A 26,833-nucleotide genomic window follows, 5' to 3' on the forward strand; every position below is an offset into this window, starting at 1 on the left:
GAAGATAAGGCAGAAAAAAAAGATGTCATAAGAAAGGTATAGATAAAGCCGTATAGGCCTTCAGAAGAAGAAAATATTTCCACAAGAATGAAGCATTTATGTAATTAGGAATTACTTACAAATGCATACACCATCCACTGCCATTTGTCTTATCCCTATTAAGATATGTTGGTGTTCATATAAAGTGATTTACAGAACTATAAATACTTTCTATCTCATCCAAAACTGTGGTCAGAGACTTGCACTTAACAGATTAATTAGGAAATATTGCATTGATTGACCTAAGTATTTGCATATTTTTGCCCATGCTTTTAAAAGGCCATGTTGTATCCCTATGAAAGGAAATTATCCATTAAATGGAGGAAAAAACAAGATTCAAATAACTAGCGGAAAAACTAACCACATCAACAGCTAGGGCTTGTCAGTTTTTAATAAGGCTGAGTTATGATTAAGTTATAATTATGATATAAAATATTATGCAGAGCTGTAAGGAACAAATGTGAGACATGCTTATTGAATTAGACAGTGTAAATGATAAGTACTAGTAATAAAAGAACACTCATTTCATATTCTAGTAAAATATGTTCATCATCCTGTTATTTATTATTCAAAATATTGAGATGCAATTCCCCCAACTTAAAGTATAAAATAGCAAAAAAAGTTTTATGAATAATTTGATTTTGCTGTCACTGGGAGGTAGTATCATCATCACATAAAAAAGCATGGAGCCTGTGTGAATCGCTCAAACCCCAGTTCAACTCTCACTACATTAAACACCTTGCACTATGCCAGATACGTTGCCTCAGCTTTTAGTCTTAATTTTCTCTATCATAAAATGAAGAAAACAATTTCTGTCCGATCTGGGTTTCATGTGGATTAGAAATAATATATGGGGAGTGCCTGATTCATAATAAGGTCATGAAAAAACACAGTGATGATTTGCATGATTTCTATCTTAATATGTGCCTAAAATAACCATGGTTATTGATATTGTTTCTGTTCCATAGGTCTTCATGAGAACTTGCTCTGCCACTCCTTGTGATGGGTGCCATAGTGGTGCAAGCCACCAGGAACTTGAAGCCACATGGGACAGTCCCCACTAACAGCAGACACAGGCCCAGAATGAGACACAAAATAAATGCTATTGGAGCATTTGAAAAAAAAAGGATATCAATTTACAACTAGAGTTTTCTGTAAAGCGTTTTGAAGTAGGTGTCATTACTTCATATGCCAGGAACTGTTCTTGGCACTGGTGATACATTATAGAACAAAGGAGAGTATTGGCCTTTAAGGCTCTTAAATTCTGTGATAAAGCAGAAAATAAACATGCACATAAAGAAATAGACTTGCAAGTATATTAAAATATAAAATAGAATAATTGAATAAAAAGAAGGATGAATTGCTGTATGTGGAATGACCAGGAAGGGCCTGTTGGGCTCAGTAACATTTGAGTTGAGACCTGAACAGTGAAAAACAAGTATCCACGCACAAACGTGGAGGGCAGGTTTGGCAAGAAGATGGCAGTTTAAAGCCCATGAAGCAGGAATGAGTTTGGGGGTGAAGAAAGGACAGAGGCAAGGCTAGCATGAGAGAAGTAGAAAAAGAACAGAAAAGTCATTAATGAATTGTAGTCCTAATAAATAATCCTAACGGCTACACTTCATGATTACAGATTAGGATCCAGGTTCAGTGCGAGGTTTTCTATATAACTAAGCAGTTTTTACTCCTTTCAAGAATCCTATGTGTGAGACATCTGCTTAACTCCATTTCTTAGAGCAATAGAGGCTTCTGTGTATTAGCATACCTATCTAAGATCTAATTCTAAGTTAAGGAGCCTGGGTTCAAGAGTTAGTTTGATTGAATGACTCTGAATCCTGTGTTTATGAATTTATGTTTTCATGCTAACGCTGCATTAGTTAGTGTTTGTCAAGATCTTTCTTTGATGGGAGAATGGATAAGACATAGTAGCTGTCTTTGAACTGTGACCTTTAGAAGGTCAGTCTCAAGAGTTCAGTGTTTCCTCTTACCATCCTCGGATCCATATCCTGGAGTCAAGAACTTTAATCCATCACTTCACAGCGTGGTTATGGGAAGTGAAGAAGATTATTTTGGGAAAATGTAAATCACAATGTCATTACCTGTGGTAAAAGTAATTATTTTATTTTGTTGTTTTTGTAGTTCCTCCTTGACCTAGCCCATGTCCCCATTGTGAGGAAAGAGTTAGGGATCAGGAACTTCTGTCAGACCTAAGAACAAGGTTCATGCAATCACCTACACGTGATCAGTCATCGATCTGATGCTTCTGCAACCTAGGTGTGAAACTAGTGTAAATAGTTCACCAGTAACCAAATGAACTCTGGTGGAGGATGATTCTAGGGGAGGATTACCCAAGAAAAGTTCTGAATTCCTGTGTGAACCTGACTCGTGGTCAACTAACTGGGCTGATAGCCCAACTGCCATGGGCTTTCTTCTTAGTTCTGTTCCTCACTAGTTGTACGACTTGAATTGAATGTTTTTCATTCATTCATTTATTCATTCTTTAATTTATGTTCTCTTTCGCAGAAAAAAATACTATGGATCAGATACTAATTTAGGCAGGTAGGAATTTAATATAAATAAAGCAGCATCTCTTCTGACAATGGTACAAGAGATGGAGACATTTTGTACATTTTTTTGTTTCAATATAGCATGTAAACTGCCATTACTGAGGATATAGTAATAGGACAAAATATATAATTCTCAGTTGAAGTTGCTGGACATAGAGTAAGATTTTATGGAGAGGTGACTCTGGAGCTGAACATGGAAGGATAGGAAAGACTATTTTTAAGGAAAGACAAATAGCCAGTATATGATAAGTAAAGGTAAATATTTTTTGAGCATCTATCTTGCTACATTGCTCTTCTAGGCCCTAGAAATTAGCAGTAAACAAAAGAAATCATTCCCTGCCTTTCATAAGTTTTCATTCTGTATAAAAACACAGTGAAATAAAACATTAACACAAAGAAGGCACTCATCATCAATTTTCACTGGATTTGAGGTTCAAAAATAGTCCAAATGGGAAAGGAGCTAGGGAGCATATGAAAAATCCAGACATACCTGCCTAGCTATAATGAAACTGAAATATGCCATTAACTTCTTGTCAGTTGCCTGAACACAGCACTCCTGCAATTCAGTAAGTAGCTCCTTCCCAGGGCTCCTTCAGTCTTTGCTCATGCAAAGAATTTCTCCATCTCAACTGTGAACTCTTCAATGAAAGGGGATATAAATTGCACATTTTATATCCTCAGTCCTAGCAATGATCATAGAACAGGTGTTCAAGAATATTTGCTAATGAGGTTGCTAAATACAAAGCCAACAATAACAACTCTTTGTGTGTGTGTGTGTGTGTGTGTAATAGAAATTGTAATGCTAGAAACAATATGCCTTAAAATAGAAAAAAAGTTACCAAGTTTCTAAAGCTAAATCTAAAGAAAGAATCTAAGGAAAGAAGTGTGATAACACTACATTAAAAGTGTGTACAGGTACAAAAGCATACAACAGTACCTTCAAATGTGTGTCTCTGTGTGTGTGTGTGTGTGTGTGTGTATGTATTTATCCAGAATAGTGACAACTCTATAAATTCTCTATAACATTTATATCTATGAGATGCTCTTTTATATGTTCATATTGGAACACACAATACTGTAAAGATATCAATTTTCCCAAGTTTATGCATTAAATATACCCCAATCAATATATCAGCATATTTGTTGGTATATGTGTGTGGCGGGGTGCACGTCTGGGTGCATTTGTGTCTGTGTACATATGTGGAAATTGACAAACTCCTTCTAAATTTTATGTGAAAGAAAATGCAAATAACAAGGAATAACCAAGATAATCTTAAAGACAAAAATTGCTGAAGGACTCATAATACCAGATATCACAATTTCTTCTAAAGCAATAGCAATTTAAACCATGTAGTATGATATGAAGATAGATAAAAATATATCCATGAAATAAAATAGAGAATTTGAAAACAGTTGGGTGTTTATATAAAATCAACTGCTCTTTGACAAAGACGGAACTAGAATGCAGTGGGAAAGCTTGAACTTTCTATGAAAGAGTGCCGAGTCAGTTTGGAATGAATGGGACTTTCATGTGAAAGGGAAAAGAAAACAACATAGGATAATATCTTCATTGCCACGAAGTAGACAGACTACGTTTTTAACTGGCTGCATGAAAAGTACTAATCAATAATAATAATAATAATAATAAATTGTTATTAAAATTAAAAGCCAAAACATACTCTTAAATTGGGAGAGGAAGGAGACAGGTTTCTGTAGGCCTTGAAATGTCCTGTGGGACTAAAACATGTTCCCTAGCAGCAAATCAAGTGTATGGCAGAAGCTCAGAACGAATGGATTTCCATAAATACCTGTTGGATTAATCAATGTTTTCATATTTAACACATACGTATACAAAATATGAATTCACAGAATATAGGACAGCATAGCACAGACATAAAATGAGGGAGGATTTAGATATTCTGAAGCCATAATGACCAGATTTAAATATTTCTTCAAAAAATTACTAGCTGGTCTTGAGAAACTTACTTAATTTTTCTGGTCTTCAGCTTCCTCAGCTAAGAAGAGTTAAATAATGATAGCATATGCTTCAGAATGAAGTAAATACACAAAATGTGTTTTCAGCACAGTGTTGGGCTCTGCAAAACTATTCAGTGAGTGTGAGTTCTCACATACACTTTCCCCTGTAGCACGGTGTATCAGCATGTGCATTTCTTATTTATTTATTTACATATTATCAACTTTCTTCTATAAAGCATTTAACATCGCAGTAATATACTATAAAATTAATTTAACATCCTCGACTTCTGCCTATAAATGTATAGATGTATGTAAATTTAGTGTTTTTGTACATATAATGATGAGTGTATGGAATAACCTTTACTAAAGATCTCTAATAAGCAGAATGTTCAACCCATGGCTAATGTTCCTAGAAATTGAAAAGAAGGAAGTGTCTAGTGTACCTGCTGTGTCTCATGCATTTTACATGTATTTTCTTATCTAATCTTTCCAGCAAGCTACGGAAAGAGATATTTCTCCATTTAACAAAGAAGAAAATTGAAGGCAAACACAATTTAGTAATTTACTCAGCATTACAGACCCAGTAAGTAGTGGAACCGTCATTCCCTCCTGGATTTGTGTGCATTTTCCAGTGTACCATGTTGTCTCTTGACCCCGTAAGAACTTTGTATGTTGCAGATACCACAAGACCTTCATACTAGTAGGTTTCACAGTGGATAAAAGGTTTACAAATGCCATAAAGAGGTATGCTCAAAATACTCTGGCAGATTAGATAAACATGAAAACATTTTACGGTTATGGGTGTTAGTAAAAGCTTCCTATGTTGGTTATTTTTGCTCAGGATGTTGTTTGTAAATTATATACATATTTGCATTCTCTACCTCTAGCTCTTAAATCTAATCTTTTTGTTGGGCCAATCAGTGGTACCCTCTATATCCTACTCGGGATCTGTGGCAATTTCTACATAGTTAGTCATTACCTTGTAAAGGCTACTATCCCACTGCTGAATGAATACTTCTCAAATGAAATAAAGAGATACACAGAAAAAGTCAGTGTTTAAAATATTGTACAGTCCAACCAGAAATGTCTATTTAGATACCATCCCTCTATTTCTAAACGATATTATGGTTTGGTCTATTTATCTACTTATTTTTGAAATCTAGCTTGTCTAAAAATGTGCTGGGGCTTTATTTGAGCAGGTACAGTAAGACACACAGACACTAAACTGATTTCCATGAAGAAAGAATTATTTTTCTAAATTCAAAGAAGCATGGTACTCAGAGCCACCTAGAGAAGCACCCAAAAGAGATGACCTGGCAGACAGAAAAGAGAACTATGAGTTGGCTGGAATCTTCTCACAGTTTTCACAGGAAAGAAATGGGCAGGCAATGTTCAATTATGAGGAGTAGAAACTTATGATCAGAAAGTTGGAAAAATTTTGATGGGCTGTGGACTATATGGGTGGTAAGTAGGGCAGGGAATAGTGCCACGGACTGTACTAGTCTGATAAAAGGAGACTGGTGAGAAGTGTGGCCTCTGGATTGGTTGGTTTGCTTATCAAAGGTGTGGTGGCAGGCAAGTTGTCTGTTATTTCTAGGAATTAGTTAACCTCCAGAGAAGTGGTTCCCTAGGCATTTAAAGAGCCCAAACTCTAGAGCATCAAAAATGTAAAAGTAAGAAAACATAGCTAATCCAGAGGCCTTACAACCTTATTTAGTGTTTAATCAGAGGAAGGCAGATAACAATCTAGTGGGTGAGTCTCTGTAGGATACTATCTGTGCCAGGTGCCAAGAAAATGTTATTAAAATGTATAGCGGAATAAAAGTGCACTATCTGACATACTCAGGGTAGTCTTTGTTTCAGATTATTCTTTCCTTTTGGAGAATTTGTCAGCCACTTACTGAAAACAGTATTATTTAGATCTGTATTTAGCATATTCCTTTTCATTCATTTTCTTTCCTGATACTTCCATGACCATATGTTCTTTGGCATTCTTTTTGATTAGCGACAGATGGATGAAGAAACTTTAGATCCTACCTTGGATTCCATGCTGTTTTGGTGCTTTCAAACTGGCAAAACCACAAACGTAGCAGCAATCTCTTAGGCAACTTTAACTGCCCCTAAACTCTGCCTAATAATGGTCATTTTGAGGTAGGGTGTTGGGTTTGAGGCGGGGAGTGTCTTTACGTAACTAACATGGAGCTTTTTGGGGAGTATAAACTAAAACTCTCTGAATCTCTGCAGCCACACCCTTTGAACACTCAACTTCTCCAAGAACAAAAACGCTTGCCTGACACAATGTCAAATATGTCGCATCTTTAAGTGTATGGAAGAGTTATGCATTAGAGGAAGGGAATAAAATTTTATTTTATGACATTTCACCAAGCAAAACAAAGAATATCTAAATCCCACCTTGGCCCAGTCACTGCTCATTGTCAAGGAAAATATATCAACAAGAAGCAATGACCATTAAACATTAAACCATCACTTCATTTTCAGTCATGCCTGTGAATGGAAATGCAGTGAGTTGCACTCTGGTCATGTGTATCACAACACATCCTTTAAGACTGGGACCTGACAGGCTAAACCAGGGACATGGCTCTCACCTCCCTTCTCTCCAAACATGGAAGGAGTAAAGTCCTTCACACTTGCCACCAACCCAGCTATTTTATGCATTCTCTATCTCTCTATCTTTTTGCAAAGGATGAAAGAGGAAGCAAAATTATGCAAACCCCTCATCAGGTTGACCTGGGCAGACACCCCATGATGCTGATTCCCAATGAGCCTGGTACCAAAAAGGAGCTAGTGCCATTCCTTCTGAAACTATTTCAAACATTTGAAAAGGAGGGATTCCTTCTTAACTTATTTTATGAAGCCAGCATCATCCTGATACCAAAACTGGGAAGAGACATAACAAAAAAAGAAAATGTCAGGCCAGTATCCCTGATGAACTTCAATGTGAAAATCCTTAATAAAGCACTGGCAAACTGAATCCAGCAGCACATGAGAAAACATCCACCATGACCAAGCTGGCTTCATCCCTGGGATGCAAGGCTGGTTCAACATACACAAATCGATAAACGTAATCAATCACATAAACAGAACCAAAGACAAGAACCACATGATTATCTCAATAAATGGAGAAAAGGCCTGGGTAAAATTTAACATCACTCCATGTTAAAAACTTTCAATAAACTAGGGTATTGACGGATCATACCTCAAAATAATACGAGCTATTTATGACAAATCCACAGCCAATATCATATTGAATGCGCAAAAACTGGGAGCATTCCCTTTGAAAACTGGTACAAGACAAGGATGCCCTGTCTCACCACTCCTATTCAACATAGTATTGGAAGTTCTGGCCAGGGCAATCAAGCAAGAGAAAGAAATAAAGGGCATTCAAATAGGAAGAGGGGAAGTCAAGTTGTCCCTGTTCGCAAACAACATGATTTTACTTTTAGAAAATCCCATCATCTCAGCCCAAACACATCTTGAGCTGATAAGCAACTTTAGCAAAGTCTCAGGATACAAAATCAATTATGCAAAAATTACAAGCATTCCTTTCCACCAGCAATAGGCAAGCAGAGAGGTAAATCATGAAATGAACTCCCATTCACAATTGCTACAAAGACAATAAAATACCCAGGAATACAGCTAACAAAGGATGTGAGGGACCTCTTCAGGAAGAACTATGAACCATTGCTCAAGGAAATGAGAGGACACAAACAAATGGAAAAACATTTCATCTTTATGGATAGGAAGCATCAATATCATGAAAATGGACATATTGTCCAAAGTAATTTGTAGATTCAATGCTATTCACGTGAAACCACCATTGACATTTTTCACAGAATTAGAAAACAACTATTTTAAGTTTCATATGAAGTCAAAGTCCCCCTATAGCCAAGACAATCCTAAGCAAAAAGAACAAAGCTGGATGTGTCACGCTACCTGACTTCAAACTATACTACAAGGATAAGACTGTTTTAAATGCAACCAAGATGCTGGGGCTTTCACACCTGGTTTTCATTGACCTGCTACTCAGCCTCACCTTTCTCCAGAGCATCTGTACCACCAATCACAGGCTACCCAGTCCATTATCCTTATCACCATGGTTTTCTCCATGCATAGTGGATCTCTTAAGGAGTGGACTCCCACTTTGTGAGGTGCGAGAACATTCACCCTACCGTCAGTGATGTCTTCATTGCCTGCAGGAGAGTGATCCAACTTCACAATTGAATCTCCTCACTTCTTTTCTCAAACTGTGTTCCACATTGAGTTTACAGGTTGGGTTATCTGGAAGCAAACGCTGAGACAGAGTTTGATGCGTGAGATGATTTATTAGGGATCATTAGCTGTGAATGGAAGAGGGAAGAAGCAAGATTGGACAGAGACAAAAGTCAAATCGTGATAAAGACTAGCTTGACAGCCTTGGCCAGTCCGCAGACAGCCTCTGGTGTAAGGATTGCTCATCAGAGTACTGTACCTTGGGCCAAATGAACAGGTGTTTATCCCCACACTGTCTGAGTCCCAGGATTTGGACTTCTCCAAGAAGGACACAACCTCATGGTATGTAAGGTGGCTTTAAGCAGCTGAGGTAGAGCTTGAAGGAGCTGATAACTGGAGGTGTCTGTTTGCTGACTGGGCAGCAAATCTTTCCTTGAAGGGAGATCTGAGGGGACCTGCACTTGATTAACACACTTATATAACTGCAGTACAACTGCCAAATTAGGAAATTAGCAGAGTTAGCACTAATTCGTTTTTTTTGTTTTGTTTTGTTTTGGAGACAGAGTCTGGCTCTGTCCCCCAGGCTGGAGTGCAGTGGCGCGATCTCGGCTCACTGCAAGCCCCGCCTCCGGGGTTCACGCCATTCTTCTGTCTCAGCCTCCCGAGTAGCTGGGACTACAGGTGCCCACCACCGCACCCGGCTAACTTTTTTTTTTTTTTGTATTTTTAGCAGAGATGGGGTTTCACCGTGGTCTCAATCTCCTGACCTTGTGATCCACCCGCCTCGGCCTCCCAAAGTGCTGGGATTACAGGCGTGAGCTGCTGCGCCCAGCCTACCATTCGATTTTGAACGTGGTATACATTCAAATTCCTCCAGTTGTTCCATTCCTTTTGATTGGGGTGCAGAGAATGTTACCCCAAAGTATGATATTTTACCATACTCAACAATGAATTTAAAGAAATTTGAAGGGCTTAAAAGCTGCCTCAGAACAAATAACTTTCCAACCTTCTCTTATTTCTTCTTCCCATAAGCATAGGGAGGGACTTTGTCTGGAGTTTCCCTATCTGACTAAGGAGATTTCTTTCCAAAAGAAATGCAATTGTCTTTTGAACTCCTCTCTAAGAGTCTCATCAAATAACTAAAAAAAGTTTAAACCAGCGACTATGATGAGAAGAGACTAAAAGTCATCACCGTGCCCAGATAGACTTTTCATGTATTCTTCTGAGGGCCGCTTCCAGAAATTACCCGAGACACCTTATCTACACAACAAGAAAACTTTTATTCCCAATGCAGTTTCACCTCTTACCTTCTAATAATTTCCTGTTCCCATTAAGCTTCTTAAGAAAATCATGTACAGAATAATTTTGCTTCCTGGGCCCATTTATTTTCCATAAAATTATGTACTACCACTCTAAAATGCCCACAGTTTCCCACATCCTTCTCCCCTTTGAAGGAGGTGTTTGAGTCTCAACTATCTGGCCCTCTTTTGAATCTCATATTTGTGAGATTCCCAAGTCCCTGTGCATGTTAATACATTTGTATGTTTTTTCTCTTCCTAATCTATCCATTGTCAGTTCATTTCATTTTAACAATGAACTTTCCAAGGGCAGAGGTGATGCTTTCCCATCCACATCTAAATTTCTTTGATAGCGCTTTTTACCTAGTTGAATTTCCCACCCAGGATAACACAAAGTATCCTATTGGCATGCCTTTTTATACTCCTTTAAATCTGGAATGATTCAAAGTTTCTTTTTTGTCTTTTAGGATTTTAATTTTGTTTTATGGACATAAGTCTGTGGCTTTACAGAATGACAATTTAGATTCATTAGGTACCTTTTTATGATTAAAATACATTTATAAGAAATACTATATAAATTATGATGTGTCTTTCATTAATTCTTATCATACATATTGTGCTGCCTTTTTTTTTTTTCTCAAAACAGAGTAGACTGGTATTATTTTCCTCTTGTACAGACGGGAGACCGATGCAGAGAGGTTAAAATGATCTAGCAGTGCATGGAAGAAGTAGTAATGTCATTCAATTTAGGGATTTTAAAGTCTGTCTTCTTCACAAGACTTCTCACTTCAGAAAACTGTGCCTATTTGTTATATTTACACTTTCCAGTTGAGGAGTTAGTTAAAAATATATGTACCCAAACTGCACAAATTATAATCATCAGACATTAGAGAAAGATATCTGTTTTTAACAGGCATTCCACTCTGAATTTGATCCGCAACAAATCCTGAGCTGTTGGAACATAGGTGATCGTGTCAGTGGTTGACTAGGTGGATTTATCTGGCTTTGGATGGAAAGGCTTTACTCCCACCATATGGGCTGTCTGGTGCTCCTCACTTTCATAACCCTGGCTGCTTCATCCATTATCAGACTTATCCTCACTCTCAGACTTGAGATTTTGGGAAACAAAGGAGCACAGGCTACATTCAAACTGTGGCTTTGGCAAATTCCTTAACCTCTCTGGGCCTCAGTTCCTTAACCTCTCTGAAGTTAATGATACGTGTCTTCTATGAAGTTTTAATAATATGTTAGAGATTGGTAATCACTAGGCAAATAATACATCTAAGACACTCATTGTTTTTTAAAAATGTTTACTCTACACTCATCCCTTGGTATTGAAGGAAGATTTGTTTCATGACCCTCCCCTTCCAAAAAATCTACAGATGCACAACTCTGTTCCATAAATTAGCAATGGCATGGTATTTGCATATAACCTAGACACATTCTCTCATATACTTTAAGTCATCTCTAGATTACTTACAACACATAATACAATATAAATGCCACATAACTGGTTGTTATTTTGTATTGTATTTGCATTTGTATTATTTGAATTTTTAAATTTTCTGAATAGTTTCAATCTGTGGCTGGTTTAATCTGTAGGTGCAGAACTATTAGATAGGGAGGGCCTACTGTATTTAAGTTTTACGTTTTACTCAGAGTATGAAGAGCCTGGACCAGCCTCTGCTCTCTGCCAGTTCACCACATTCACAATCAAAACAAGAGCCCTAAAGCACAGAACTGTCCCTGGGCCTGCACACACCTGCATTCTATTTTTCCCCCATTACATCCATTTCTGACCAGGTGTATAGGTCTACAGATAATTTTTTCTTTTTCTTCATTGAATTATTGCTCTTCCTCTTAAAGAATTGATTTATCCTCCCACCATCTGCTTCCAAATAAAAACCTAAGAAATACCCGGTCATCTTTGGGAAATAAATAACAAAGATAGATAGATAGATAGATAGATAGATAGATAGATAGATAGATAGATTAGATAGATAAGATATATAAGATAGATAGACAGACAGACAGACAAATTGATTCAGTATTTACTCTGAACTCCTTATTAAATTAGAGATTCCCTAAGGGGTAAAACAGTCAAAGTGCTATTTCCTGAGTAAAAAAAGCTTGTGGTTTACCCTACAGCCCCCAACAGAGCAGCAAGCGCACCTCACAGCATGCCTATCTTTGATGCTGATTTTAACTTTCTGTGTAAGTATCACAGGTTGGGTGGCATTTACTTTTGCATGAATATGATGTTAAACTTTAACTCACATTAATCCAGCATCTACAGTCATGTGCTGCATAATGACGTTTTCATCAACGGCAGACTGTTTATACGACTGTAGTCCCATAAGATTATAAAATGATTTTTACAGTGCCTTTTCTATGCTATATTTAGATATGTTTAGATACACAAGTACTTACCATTGTGTTAGGATGCCCACTGCACTCAGTACAGTAACATGTTGTACAGGTTTGTAGCCTAGGAGCAATCTGCTATTCCACACAGCCTAAGTTAGCAGGAGGCTGTCCCATCTAGGTTTTTGAAAGCTAAATACATGATGTTTGCGCCATGATGCAATCGCCTAAGGCGCATTTCTCAGGACCCTTTGCGCGATGATGCAATCGCCTGAGACGCATTCGTCGGAACCCTTTGTGCGATGACGCAATCGCCTGAGGCGTATTAGTCAGAACCGTTTGCGCAATGACGCAAACCCCTGAGACGCATTCGACGTAAACCGCTGAGACGCATTCGTTAGAACCCTTTGCGCGATGATGCAATCGCCTGAGACGCATTTGTCAGAACTTACAGCCTTGTTAAGTGAAACATGACAGTTTTCTTCTTTCTAATTTTTAATTTTTGTAGGTACATAGTAGGTGTGTATATATTTACAGAGTGTATGAGATATTTTGATAATGATATCAGGGTAAATGGTGTATCCATCACCTTAAATGTTTATTCTTCGTGTTACAAACAATGCAATTATACTCCTTTAGTTATTCTATAATGTACAATTAAATTATTATTGACTATAATCACCCTGTTGTGCTATCAAATACTAGGTCTTATTAATTATTTCTATTTTTTGTACCCGTTAACAATTCCACTTCTCCACCCCAGCCTCTTGGTAACCATCATTCTGCTCTGTATCTCTATGAGTTCAATGGATTTAATTTTTAGCTCCCACAAATCAGTATAGTTTTTGATTATTTCTCTATACAAAGAACTATGTTGGCTGTATAAGAAGAAATTCAAAAGAGAGAAAAAAAACTTAGTCCCATCCGTGACAATTTACGTTTATTAGAAATGTGCTGGCTCCTATATTGAGCAATAAATAGGGGTACAAAGATGGATACGACAATAACCTAACCCATGAGTTGTGAACAATCTCATCAAATATATTATTTGGTCTATATTTGTTGAAAACAGAACACCAGACTAGCAGGCAATATATTAGTTTCAAGGGCTGTCCCTGAGGCTGAGAAGGTGTTTGGTCTCTAGTAACTATTAATTTTGGGGGAAAAAAGAATAAATAAAAGCAGCATTGAGCTATCTTGTCTATTATAAATTGAAAATATCTTCTTATATGACATAATTAATTTTCTGATAACATTATTTAATGGGGTGGATACAATGTTTTTAATTAAAAATTAAAATACACATATTGTGGAAAAATGTTTTTAAAATAAATGATCTACATTCTAGCAATAAAAACTAACTAGTTGGGTATGTTTCCTTCTGTTTATTTTTTTAATTCTATACTTGGATAGGTATACATCTGTATCTGTATATCTATAAATAATTATCACTGTGCACATAGTTTTATGTTCTATGTTTTTTACTTATTTGTATATTATATACGTTTTCTGGTGACCTCAAAAAAATTTTAAATACTTATTTTCAACAGTTCCACTATATGGTTTTAGTTTAACTTATTCAGCCATTATTTTTCTGGAGATACACATTTTATATTAAGTTTATAAATAAATATGAAGTAACTTTTATATATTTCTGAATATTTTCCTCAGTAGTATAGGGCAAAAGAAAACTACTGAAAATCAATGATACTGTAGGGGAGAAAAAAATGTTCACTGAAAATCAACTGACAAAAGGTAGATTAATAGAAGAAAACATATACAAATATATTAACATGTATATGGGCATGGGAGGCATACTAATATTAAAAGCTCAAATAAATGGCCAATTGATGCTTTTGCATCATCTTGAGGTTAGAAAGGAATAAGAGCTCAGGACATGGCCAAACAGGTTATGGGAGGGAGAGGAGAAGAAAGGCCTGGAGAAAAGGTGGTCACGTTGTGCAGATGAAACCTGTCAGGCAGCAGCCCTCAGAAGGAATAGATGGTAGCCAGTGGGCAATGTTCCTGTCAGACCTTTACAGGTTTCTGACTCAGTTAATCTTTCCTAGTTATGAATAAGGGAGGGCTTCGCAAAAAGCCGGTGTCCATCTGTTGTTTATTTCACTTTATCTCCTCTACGGGTGCAAATCCCAGCCACTCCCCCCACCCCGCACAAAAGACAGCATTTTAACTATTCTTATGTTTCTAGCCCGGCTGAAGAGCCATCTTGAAATATGGCAAATAAGTATATATGGGGGTAAATTTTTTTTTTTTTTTTTTTTTTTTTTTTTTTTTGTCACCAGCCTGGAGTGCAGTGGTGTGATCTCAGCTCACTGCAACCTCCACCTCCAAGGTTCAAGCAATTCTCCTCACTCAGCCTCCAGAGTAGCTGAGACTACAGGCATGCACTAACATGCCAAGCTATTTGTGTGTGTGTGTGTGTGTGTTCTTATTAGAGACAGAGTTTCACCACGTTGGCCAGAATTGTCCCAATCTCTTGACCTCGTGACCCGCCCGCCTCAGCCTCCCAAAGTGGGGTAAAATATTTTTAGTTTCCTTCAGTAATTTTTTCTATTTAATTATTTTCCCCTTAAATACTACCTTTAATATGCTTAAGTAATTTTAGCAATCATATCATAATGTAAATTCCAATATCATATGATTTAAATGAGGAAGGAAGGAAAGGAGTAAGGAAAGGAGGAAGGAAGGAAAGGAGTAAGGAAAGGAGGAAGGAAGGAAGGAAAGAAGGAAGAAGGGAGGGAGAGAGGAAGAAAGGAAGGAAGGAAAGAAGGAAGAAGGGAGGAAGGGCGGGAGGGAGGAAGGGAGGGAGGGAGGGAGGGAGGGAGAGAAGAAGGAAGGAAGGAAGGAAGAGAGGGAAGGAGGAAGGAAGGAGGGAAGGAAGGGAGGAAGGAAAGAAGGAGGGAAGGAAGGGAGGAAGGAAGGAAGGAGGGAAGGAAAGAAGGAAGAAAGGAAGTAGGGGGAAGGAAGGAAGGAGGGAAGGAAAGAAGGAAGAAAGGAAGGAAGGGAGGGAGGGAAGGAGGAAGGAATGGAGGGAGGGAGGGAAGGAGGAAGGAAGAAAGGGAGTGAGGGAGTTGGTTAAGCTCAAATCTGGTTCTAATGAACTATTTCAGTGAGAAGCCTGGAGTTAAGAACTGCACAACAATCAATCTGGAGCATTTTAGTCTTGAGTTGATCTGCTAAAGCAGTTCTGAAGAGGGGTTGATCAAAGGCAACAGGACATGAGGATTCAGCTTCCAGAAGGATTCAGCTTCCAGAAGTAAGTATAGGATCAAGAGGAGCTTAATTGGCCCTAACTGGCCTGAGCTCAGAGAAGATAAGAAATGTCCCCTGGTTTAGCTGGCCCCCAAACACAATGGTCCAGGAAATGCTACCATCACACAGGATTGTATTCTTTAACACAGAACCTCTTTAAGGCAGAGGTTATTTGTATATGTGATGAGAACACACAAGACTACATTTTATGGGAACAATAAAAACTTCATAAACATTCACATGTTTTATGTCCTTGCATATGATATACTTTCAAGAAATACTAATTTAACCCAATTTTACTATTGTTTATTCCCTGCAAATAATATCTTCTATTTACAATGGTTTTCAATTTGTACAATTGTTTTCAATATGTACAATTGTTTTCAGTTTGTGCAATTACATTTTGTCTGCTACTTTTCTTTTTCCTTTTGTTTTTGTTTGTTTGTTTTTGTGTCTTTGACCACTCATTAAACCACACTGGGGATGGAACTTAATATATTGTATTCATTATTTTTCCTTAATATTTGTTAAACTGATGTTAAATTAAAATCTGTTGGGATTCTTTTACTATTCTGGATGATTTAAGTATAATTGGCTTAAACACTAGACCATTTCACAGCTTAAAAGACTAAGAGGTTTTTTACAAGTTTTCCTGATTCTTAGATCTTGAAAATTCATGTTTTGTATCTTCTTTGCAGACTGCCTCTGTTTATCAAAATGCAAAACTAAACTCTTTCAAGAATCACTCACACTAATAAATGTATGAGACTATTAACCTTAAGGACAAGATCTCATAGCAGCATCTCACAACTCTTGTACTATCTGTACCCCAGCTACTCCTCCTCTCTTTACTTCTCATCAGGAACAAAGAAAATTTTTCTTCTCTAACCACAAAAGCTTTGTATTCTTTTCTGGAGTTTTATACCCTGTGAGTGACAATTTTTATTTAATTTTTTAAAGTTACTTTTGCCTCTGTAAAATGAGAAGAAAGTAAGCAATGGAAAAGTTATGGCCACAGAAGTTCCTTGCCTCAGGAAAAGTAGCTAGGTTGCTGTTGAGTAAATAAAGCATTGGAAAAAACAATCTGTAAGACAAGTACAGAATTAGAAGGGAAGGGCATGTGTGCAAAACTAGTGTTTCAGAGTATATATGGGCAAGGTTTGACACTGACTCCTAGATTCATTGGTATAATTATTCAACATTGCAATGAAAAGTCCGAGGGACAGAGAATAGATGGATATTGCAAAGTCAAAGCCATATTCCTGTACTTTTGAGACACAAGAAAGAACTTGACCAGCCCCTGTGGGCGATCCATGGAACACCGACCATATGATTATTATCATCTTTCTTTTGTCCTAGTGTTAGTAAAGCCTGGGAAACAGACGACAAATATTTCATTGCACTTGTAGAATTACTGTTCCTTTTTATCTTTGTGTCTTGTAAAGCAGATTCTTGCATCATGGCTATAGTTCAATGGTCTGGAAATTTGCCACTGCCCTTCAGTTAATTAAGGCTGTGGTCACTTAAGTTGGCTCCAAGTAGGTGCTCCATAAATGTTAGGTGAATGAACAAATATGAATGAATATTGTGGCTGAGGCTGCTCTATCGTAACTCTATTTGTGATAATAATAGTTGACCTGTGAAGTTGCAATCAATACAAACTCTTACGGGCATCATATATAGATCTCTTCTCTTCGTGAATTTATATGTTCTAAAACAGGGACTAGAACGTTTTATTTATGTTGGTCACTAATTCATGAGGGAAAAATATCAATTGAAGTGTGAAATGACAAAACAACTTGTTATACTTAGTTTTTAAAGATAAATATGGAGTTTCCTACTCACCTGCTTTTTTAAAATAAAATAATTCAACAACTGGGCAGACATCTATTGATCATATACTGCATGCACGGAGCTATGCGATTCCAGGCTACTAGAACCAATGAGAATAGCTAAAGGAGACACGTTGCTGTTAAAACTTAATCCTTGCTCTAATTATCTTGTATGTGTACATGCATATATGTGTGTATGAAGGATGAAGTGATCAGTGACTTAGTAAGAACATTCTTTTTTTTTTATACTTCACAATTACATAAAGGAAGAAAAAGTTCAAAATCATTAGCAAAATCTCACCTAAATCTATAATTTTTTTTGCAGTTCTCTCTTTCTTATTCTGTACTCCAGGCATTGTGACTCGCATTGCATGACAAGATCTGTACTTTGCACCTCATTCTATGTAGTTAACTGGATATTGTTATTTAACTCACCAGATAGAGAAATGCTCTATTAGAAATGTACACATCCAGATCCAAATTGTGTCTACCTTTATGTGTGGCTTCAAATTTTTAGAGTATCTTTGTTTTGCTTTTTAAAAAAAATCTTGCCAGAAACTCTGCTAAGTGAGAAATGGTGTCCAATTTAGTTTATACTCTCAGGCACTTACCAGTTTGATGGACCAAAAGCACAGGCTGATTAATACTTGATGAATAATTGGGAGTATATACACAACTTCACACTTCTGCATCTCTCTACATAATACTATGCATATGTGTGATTTTATTTTTCTAGTCAAATCTCAATATTTATTATTATGAAAACATTAACGAGAATTACATATTGGAAGAACCAGGTATTGAGCTGTCAAGCTTAGACACAAAGAGATATAAGTAGAACATTTCAGGTTCTCTAAATAATAGTTTCATCCGTCACACTTCTGCCAGAATAGACTGTATAGAAGGCAAACCCAATATCTGTGCAACTACCAGTAGTCCCCACTGTAAAAGGTTCCTGTCACTTCATGTTCTTTCCAGTATCGTTTGTCCAGTACGAGCTTAAATATATATTTTATTTATTTCATGGTATAAATGTATTTCCCTATGATACCATATTGCATTTTCCTAAGTAGTAATGGTAAATCTCTTTTGGTTTTTCCAATTTTTTTTTTTAGTTTTTTTTGTTTTTTTGAGACAGTCTCACTCTGTCATCCAGGCTGGAGTGCAATGGCACGATCTCACTGCAACCTCCACCTCCCAGGTTCTAAGGGATTCTCCTGCCTCAGCCTCCAGAGTAGCTGGCATTACAGGCACACACCACTACACCCAACTAATTTTTGTGTTTTTAGCAGAGACGAGGGTTTCACCAGGTTGGCCAGGCTGGTCTCAAACTCCTGATCTCAGGTGATCCACCCGCCTCGGCTTCCCAAAGTGCTGGGATTACAAGTGTGAGCCACTGTGCCCGGCTGGTCTTTCCAATTTTATTTTTTAATTTAAAAATATAACATACACATAGAAAAGATAAAAAATGCTGAATTAAATGCATAGAAATAAAGTGGGTGCTATGTAGCCACCACTGAGAAGGAGTATGAGTACATGGGTAGTGCCCGGTATCCCTCCATGTGTCCCTTCTGATCACATTCCTCTCCTTATCCTGTAATATCTACAAGCATATCTATATTAATATTGATATAGATAAATATTTACAATTAAATATTATGTGTAAGTACATAAACATATATTCATACATAGAAGTATGCATTACTTCAAGGCACTGATTATATATTAATATGTATGTATGTGATTTCATTTTTATTTTTTAACCTTACAAAAATGAAATAAAGTATGTGTTCTCTTGATTCTTACCTCTTTTAGACAGCCTCATGTTTGTAACATCTGTCTAGATTGTTTTATGTAGCTGCAGTTCATTCTTTTATATCACTGGATGATAGCTCATCGCATAAATAGGCAAGAGTTTATCTTTTCTACTGGTGATGGACATTGAGTTATTTCCAGTTTGGTGTTATTACATACTAATAATTCCATGTGGACACCCATTCTGTTGAATATTTATCTAGAAGTGGAATCAACTTGTCACAGACTATGCAAACCTTTGCATTCAGTAGATAATGCCATTTTTTAAGTGAGTTTATGAAACTACATTCCCAGAGGCATATGAGAGTTTCTGTTACTACACAGTCTCACCAATACATGGCGGTATAAGACTGTTTCAACTTTTGCAAGTCTGCTGATAATATAATTTTATCTTATTGTGGTTCTAATTTGCAGTTCTCTGATTAATAATGAAACTGAACAGCTTTTCATGTTTATTGATTATTTGAATAAAATATCTGCTAAAGATGTTTGCCCATTTTTCTATTGATTTTTCTGCCTTTGTATTGATTAAAGGAATAATGTATATAATTATGAAACCAGTCCTTTGCCACTACGAATGTATGAAGTATATAACCTAGTAGATTTTCTCTTTTTTCATCTTTATTAAGGTACGCCTGATGAATAGAAATTGTGTGTATTTAAGATGTACTCATTGATGTTTTAATGCATGTATACATTGCGAAATGATCACCCAATCAAGCTAATTAACATATCCATCCCTCACATAGTTGTTTGTATGATAGTTTTGTCACACAAAGGGATATGGGATAATTTGCTGTTCTAGCTCCATTTATTGTAAAGACCATTCTTTCCCCTGATACTCTATGATGACATTTCTGTAATACATGAGAAGTACACATACATGAACAAATTGAATCTGTTTCTAGCATCTCCTTTACCTTCAATTACTCTGTTTATTTCTACCTGTGCAAAAACTTCACTATCCTAATGATATGGTTTTTGGCTCTGTTTCCCCACCCAAATCTCATGTTGAATTGTAATACCCAGTATTGGGGCAGGGACTGGTAGGAGGTGATTTGATCATAGTGGAAGATTCCCCTCTTTCTGTCCTAATGATAGTGAATGAGTTCTCACGACATCTGGTTGTTTAAAAGTGTGTACCACTTCTTCCTTTACTCTTTCTTTCCTGCTCGGCCATGTGAAGACGTGTTTGCTTCCCCTTTGCTTTCTGCCATGATTGTAAGTTTCCCGAGGCCTCCCAGTCATGCTTCCTGTATAGCCTGAAGAACTGTGAGTCAATTAACCCTCTTTTCTTCATAAATTACCCAGTCTCAGGTAGTTCTTTATAGCAGTGTTAGAACAGATTAATACACCTAATTAATATGATATTTTAAATCCTGAGGGTATCTTTTAATTTTTTTTTTTTTTTTTTTTTGAGACAGTGTTTTTTTCTTTTTGTCCAGACTGGAGTGCAATGGCACAATCTCATCTCACTGCAACCTCCACCTCCCAGGTTCAAGCGATTCTACTGCCTTAGCCTCCTGAGTAGGTGAGGTTACTGGCGCCCACCACCAGGCCCAGCTAATTTTTTGTATTTTTAGTAGACAGGGTTTCACTATATTGGCCAGGCTGGTGTTGAACTTCTGACCTCAGGTGATCGGCCTGCCTCGGCCTCCCAAAGTGCCGGGATTACAGTGTGAGCCACCAGCCCGGCCCTAAATTTTTATTCCCAGATCATTTTCTCTGTGAGGGTTTTACTTCTCTTTTATTCCTATGTACCATTTTTATGAGATTGTAATATTTTAAATTTGTTTTATAATTAGGCTACTATGTGAATAAATATTTGATTTTTAATTATCTATCAGTCTTGTTAGATTATTAAGAATCAATGTTTAAATTGAAATAAAAATTTATATAGAAATATATGTTCTTTCATAATTATTATTTATTCAATTTGCTATTATTTTCCAACTCTATTTTTACAGTGATTTTAAACATCATCCAACAGATAATTACCAATCACTGACTACTTAGCAGGCATTTGGCAGCATCATGCTACAAAACAGACAAGGCTTCCTATCCTTGTGGAGCTTACATTCTAATGTGTATAGGAAATAATATGTAAAAAAAAAATAGGAAATAAAATATCATAAATAATACTGGAAGGTAAAGAGGGCTATGCAATTTATAGACAAGGGCATGTGGGATTTAGATGGTATGGTACAGAGGTTTGAATTCTAAAAAGGGTGGCCATAGGAGATTTCTAATTAAGTTCTCAAATTATTGGAAACTTTTCTGACATTTTAATAGAGAGAGAACTGATGCATCTATACCAGAGTGAAAGAGATTTTAACACCATATCCAATCCAAAATCTTGGCTTGTTTATCACTTTACTTGGGTTTTCCTTTATGCTAATAAATAAAGTATTAGAATTTTCTCTATGAGTGTCTTGTCTCTTATTTCTTTATACTCTTCTTTGAAATTATAATTTTTAAAATTTGTTTTTTAATTATTACTACTATGTGAATAGATATTTAATTTTTAGTTATTAGTCTGGTAGATTATTGATAACAAATGTTTAAATTGAAATTAAAATCTATGTAGAAATCATGTACTCTGTAATAGTTACTTATACCATCAGAAGTGGTAACAATTCCTATACCATTTGTTCATTCACTCATTTATGATTTCCTATTTTACCCAGGACCAAAAGTCATTGGTGAGAGCACACAACCTTGCAACCTTGTCTTTCACTAATACCTAATGGAAAGATTTCAATATTTCACATTTAAGTGTAACATTTTATGTTTAAATATAAACACATACACACACGTGCATGCGCACGCGCGCACACACACACACACACATATAGACAGAGAGAGGGGAGAGAGAGAGAAACAGTGAGAGAGAGATTTTAAAGAATTAACTCATGTGATTCTGAGGCTTGGTGATTCCAATAGGGCAGGCCAACAGGCTAGAGACCCAGGAAAGAGTTGATGTTTTATTTCAAGTCTGGAGGCAAAATTTTCTCTCCTCTGTGGGACCTCAGCCTTTTTCTCTTAAGACCTGCTACTGATTGGATAAGACTCATTCACATTATGGAGGGTAAGCTTTACTCAAATTGTACTGATTTGAATGTTAGTCACATCTAAAACAAACAAACAACCTTTACAGCAACATCTAGACCTGTTTTTGACCAAACTTCCAGACATCATAGCCTAAGTAAATTGACACTTATACTTAATCTTCACATCTTCATTCTTAGTTAACTAATAATTTTTAATATGCATCAATGTTGAATTTTAAAAGTGCTTTTATTCTGCAACTATTGAGATAATATTATGTTTTTGTATTAATCTGCATCTGTAGGAATTGAGTTAATAGATTTTTCTGTTGCTAAATCAAACTTGGATTTCGGTATAAACTCTCATTATTAATTGGATCAATAGAGAGTATACAGATGAATACTTAGATTTGTCTTACCAACATTTTATTTTGGATTTTTGCCTGCATGTTAAATGGTAAGGTTGAGCAGTAAAATTTCATTTTTTGTCTTGTTCTTATGGGGTTTGGTATAAAGGCAATGTATAAATAATGTAAATTGAGATAAGAAATATTCCCACTGAAAATGTTTATATGAACCTATGAGTATTTTTAAATTTTTGATAGAATTTCTGACAAAAACATGCAGGATTTGAGTTTTCTACCTGGCAAAACTTTCAACTGTTCTTTCAGGTTTTTTACAAATATTATCAGGCTAAGACTGTTTATTAATTTTTGAGTTGAAAGTGAAATGTTATCATATTATATCGTTTTAAGGTAATTTCTTTCATATACCTTCTAATTTATTGTTGTAATGGTTTATAATATTCTTTAAATATGTAAATTATGTCTGTGTTATTTATAGCAATGAGAAATTTAATAACGACTAGATCCACTCTATTGCTTCACATTCTTTAATGGGTAGAAGAAAGGACAGGGAGAGAATGCTTGACTTCAGGCACAGTATGCCTGGAAGTACATTTTGCTAATGCTGTGTTCTGAACTTCTGTCACAGTCCTCTGGTGATAAAAACTGAACTTGCCCCGACACTTAGTTGTTCCTCCTCCAGAGGAACTCACTGGTTGACCATGAGTTTATTTGATAAACTCGGTGGGTTAAAAGAACACACATTTGGGGAACAGAACAGTAATGGATGAAGCAGTTTCTTTCCTCTGAAACTTATTTCGAGGGCAACTATAACATCTTCTAACTTTTTTTTTTTCTCTTTGTAGAGTGTAAGAAACCCCTGAAATTTTCTGTACTGGTAAACATGAAAGGCAAACATCCATTGAGACATGGTTCTCTATGAAGTGGGGATGAGTATTCCAACCTCCTCTGAATCTCCACGAAGCAGCAGAACTTTACAAAGGCATGCTCTCATTTTGTATTCTCTGAACCTGTTTCTATACAGCAGGCATGGTGGGGTCACGGCATGCATTCTACTTATCGAATTCCTATTGTAGGCTCATCAGAAGGCCAGGCCAATACCTTTAAGAATAAAGAGTCTATAACAGCATGGTTGGTTTTGTCTCCTTTGTGGTATAAGAAGTACCTAGGTAGTTGCAGGCACATAGGAGACACTCAAGAAAAATTGGAAGAAAAATTTAATAAACAAATATGCTGCTGACACAACATTTATGATGTATGGCCCAAAAGTTGTGAATTTGGGGAGTGATGCAAAATGTCTATTTTGATCTTGGATGTAATCTTTATTCTCTAATCCAGGTTTGTCAGGATAAAACAGATAGAGGATTTAATTCCTGTCAGTCTCCAGTGAATATTTCTAAAAGGATTCAAAATCTAGAGAAAGACTGATTGATGTCCAAAAATATCAATACAAATTCCAGACTAGGCATGAAACATAAAAAATGAGGTCAATCCATAATAGACAGAGTATGTAGTCTGTGTGAAATGTAGAGCAATAATCATTACCTGAAGACAAAAAATCTTTCTCAAATACATAAGTGCCTTTCCTGATATTAAAACAGATACCTATAGATATTAATGTCATAATTGTTTGAGGTCACAGAGCTATGCGATATAAGATTTGAGACAAAAAGTTACTACAGCTGACTACTACTTTATTTATCTACTTTATATTTATACTACATTTATCTTGTATGAGCTTTCACAGGATTTTTAAAACAACACATATAGACTTGTAAAAAAAAAGTAGTTCAAAAGGATCCCATTTTGTTCTCAAGAAATGAAACATAACACTATTCAAATATCTATGAAGCAGCATTAATGGCCATGGTGACAAAACCTGTCTCTGGTCTGCAGTACAATTATAAACTGAGGTATTTAGTGATGTCTGACATCAAACAGATATTTAGTGATATCTGGATGTGAAACTTGAGAAAAGTTATTTAATCGCTCTGAGCCTCAGTTTTATCATTTGTAAACGGTTGTAGTGTTGCTTACCTTCCAGATAACGGAATAACATTCTAGGTAATGAGGTAACATGCATCCAGAACGTCAGGCACACAAAGGGAGAACTTGATAGGTCAACTTTATCTCAATAAGATTCATGCTAATTGTAGTCAGATGTTTGCATTTTACCTTCTTTCTGTTTGCAAGAAGGACTAAACATTGGAGCATTAAAAGTGAAGCAAGCAGTCAACTGGATAAGACAGGGCTACAAAAAGCTTATGTATTACCTGCTGAGTATTTTTCCAAATGTAGTTTATATACCACTTCCATCAATTAGAACTACCTTGGGGATGCTTCAAGGGATATATTACTTTATTTTCTTTGTATCCGTCAATCCACCCACATGGAAAAGCCTATTACATTCAGGAAAGTATTCATTCTGACTGGAGCACGTTCTGACGGGAGCAGACTATGATGATGGAGACATGCAAGAGTTAAACTGAAAAAATGCAGGTTGAGCCTACTATATCATAATAGAGGAGAAGCTTTTTGTCATACAAAAAACGGAGAGTTAATTAAGGAGTTTCTAAAGTAAGGGAGTACAGGATTATATTCATAAGATCATTCAGAATTGAGCAAAAGCATATTTAATATTTCTGCCCAATCATAGTGGAGTGACAATTCACTTATATTACAAAGACAAGAAGCACAAATGCACAGAGACACCAATGGCAAATGAAGTCCCTTGTGTTGATGCTTATGTCCTGCATTTTTATTATTTTTAGTTATGGCATGCAGGGCTCATTTGCTCAGTTAAACATACAGACCTGTATTGAATTCCACCAGGCAGCAGTTTCTCTTCTTGGCAGTGGAAATTGGAAAATTGAATTTTCCTCTGCATTCTAATCTGATTCAAAATTTATTTTGTATTTAGACCCTTTATATAATTATTGCCATCATCATTATTTAGCAGCTTTTGCTTAATCTATTATTGAAAAATGGGTATTTTCAATTTGGGTGCTCTGCAAAGTCTATTAGGGATAGTTATTGCTAGAAAAATGTGTAGGCGTAATGAGTGAAACATAGGAACTGCAGCATAGTCACACTTACTGTTCTGAGCAGCCAGGGCAAGGAGTGAGAGGTGGAAAAAAACTCCATGGAGGAGCAAGAAGAAAATTGGATCCGTATACTGAAGGCCTGACTGTTCAACCCCAGCTTTTCATTTAACTGGCTGTATGATTTTGGAAAGAAAATTTCTGAACTTAGTTATCACATCTGCAATATAAGGAATTGGGAGAAAACGAAATATATGTTGACAGTCTCTTTCAGCTTGGGTCCTCATGAACTTAACCAAACAGAACAGCATTTTGAAGATCGTGAAACTGCCCTGGAATATACTTTCTTCCTGTTTGTGACTTCTGACACTCTGAGGACCCGGCCGCTGCTTGATTATGCCAGCCATAACTACTTCAGATCCCTAAATTTATAGAATCAAAAGACATTATAGAGACCTTTCATTCCAGTGCCATAAAAATGTAATTCTCAGTACCATTAAAGTTTCTTCTGGTGTTTCCAATTAAAAAAAAAAAAACAAGAACACTAATAAGATCTCATTCTCCATGATATGATTATTTCACATTGCATACCTGTATCAAATCATCTTATGTACCCTCCAAGTATACAAACCTACTATGTACCCACAGAAATTAAAAATTACAAAATTACAAAAAAAGGAAAATAAATTTAGAGAATCATTTGAAGGGTGAAACTGAGGGGACGTTGGGGAACACTTATTCTCCATTCAGCATGGTCAGATTTAAGAAATAAAAATGCAAGATGCCCAGTTTAAATTTGAATTTCAGATAAACCACATTTTATTAAGAATAAGTATGCCCCAAGTATTGCATAGTCAATCTCAGCTTTTATTATACTCCACTCAGCCTGTTTCTAAATTGAGCAATTCCCATTACAAAAACACCCTGGGCTTCTTTCTCTCTCTTCACTCACTTCACTATAGGAACCAAAAGTGATTCATCGGCC

The 26,833-nt window shown here is 36.3% G+C and overlaps 2 long non-coding RNA genes across 8 annotated transcripts in view; one reads left to right on the forward strand and one right to left on the reverse strand.

Moving 5' to 3' along the window:
• LOC105488264 (uncharacterized) overlaps positions 1-12,799 on the reverse strand; it is a 266,981-nt gene extending 254,182 nt beyond the window's left edge. The window contains exons 1-3 of one of the 6 annotated variants that reach the window (XR_011606697.1): positions 12,542-12,780; positions 8,774-8,941; positions 2,600-3,244 (exon numbers count right to left, since the gene is read on the reverse strand). This is a non-coding gene — a long non-coding RNA (uncharacterized lncRNA). Of the gene's footprint in view, positions 1-2,599; positions 3,245-8,773; positions 8,942-12,541 lie in introns of those variants that run through there. The other 5 variants (XR_011606694.1, XR_011606699.1, XR_011606696.1 and 2 more) reach the window with 5 other exon arrangements.
• A 41-nt stretch (positions 12,800-12,840) lies between these two features.
• Positions 12,841-26,457, forward strand: LOC105488262 (uncharacterized). Of its 2 annotated transcripts, XR_011606693.1 has the most exons (4): positions 12,841-12,994; positions 15,607-15,752; positions 23,653-23,789; positions 26,113-26,457. It is a non-coding gene; the product is annotated as an uncharacterized lncRNA (long non-coding RNA). The 2 variants fall into 2 exon arrangements; XR_011606692.1 differs by lacking the exon at positions 26,113-26,457 and having other exon boundaries at positions 23,653-23,933.
• Positions 26,458-26,833: the final 376 nt, after the last annotated feature.

This window comes from Macaca nemestrina, chromosome 8 (genome assembly GCF_043159975.1).
Source record: "Macaca nemestrina isolate mMacNem1 chromosome 8, mMacNem.hap1, whole genome shotgun sequence".
In the NCBI taxonomy this organism is placed as follows: Eukaryota; Metazoa; Chordata; class Mammalia; order Primates; family Cercopithecidae; genus Macaca; species Macaca nemestrina.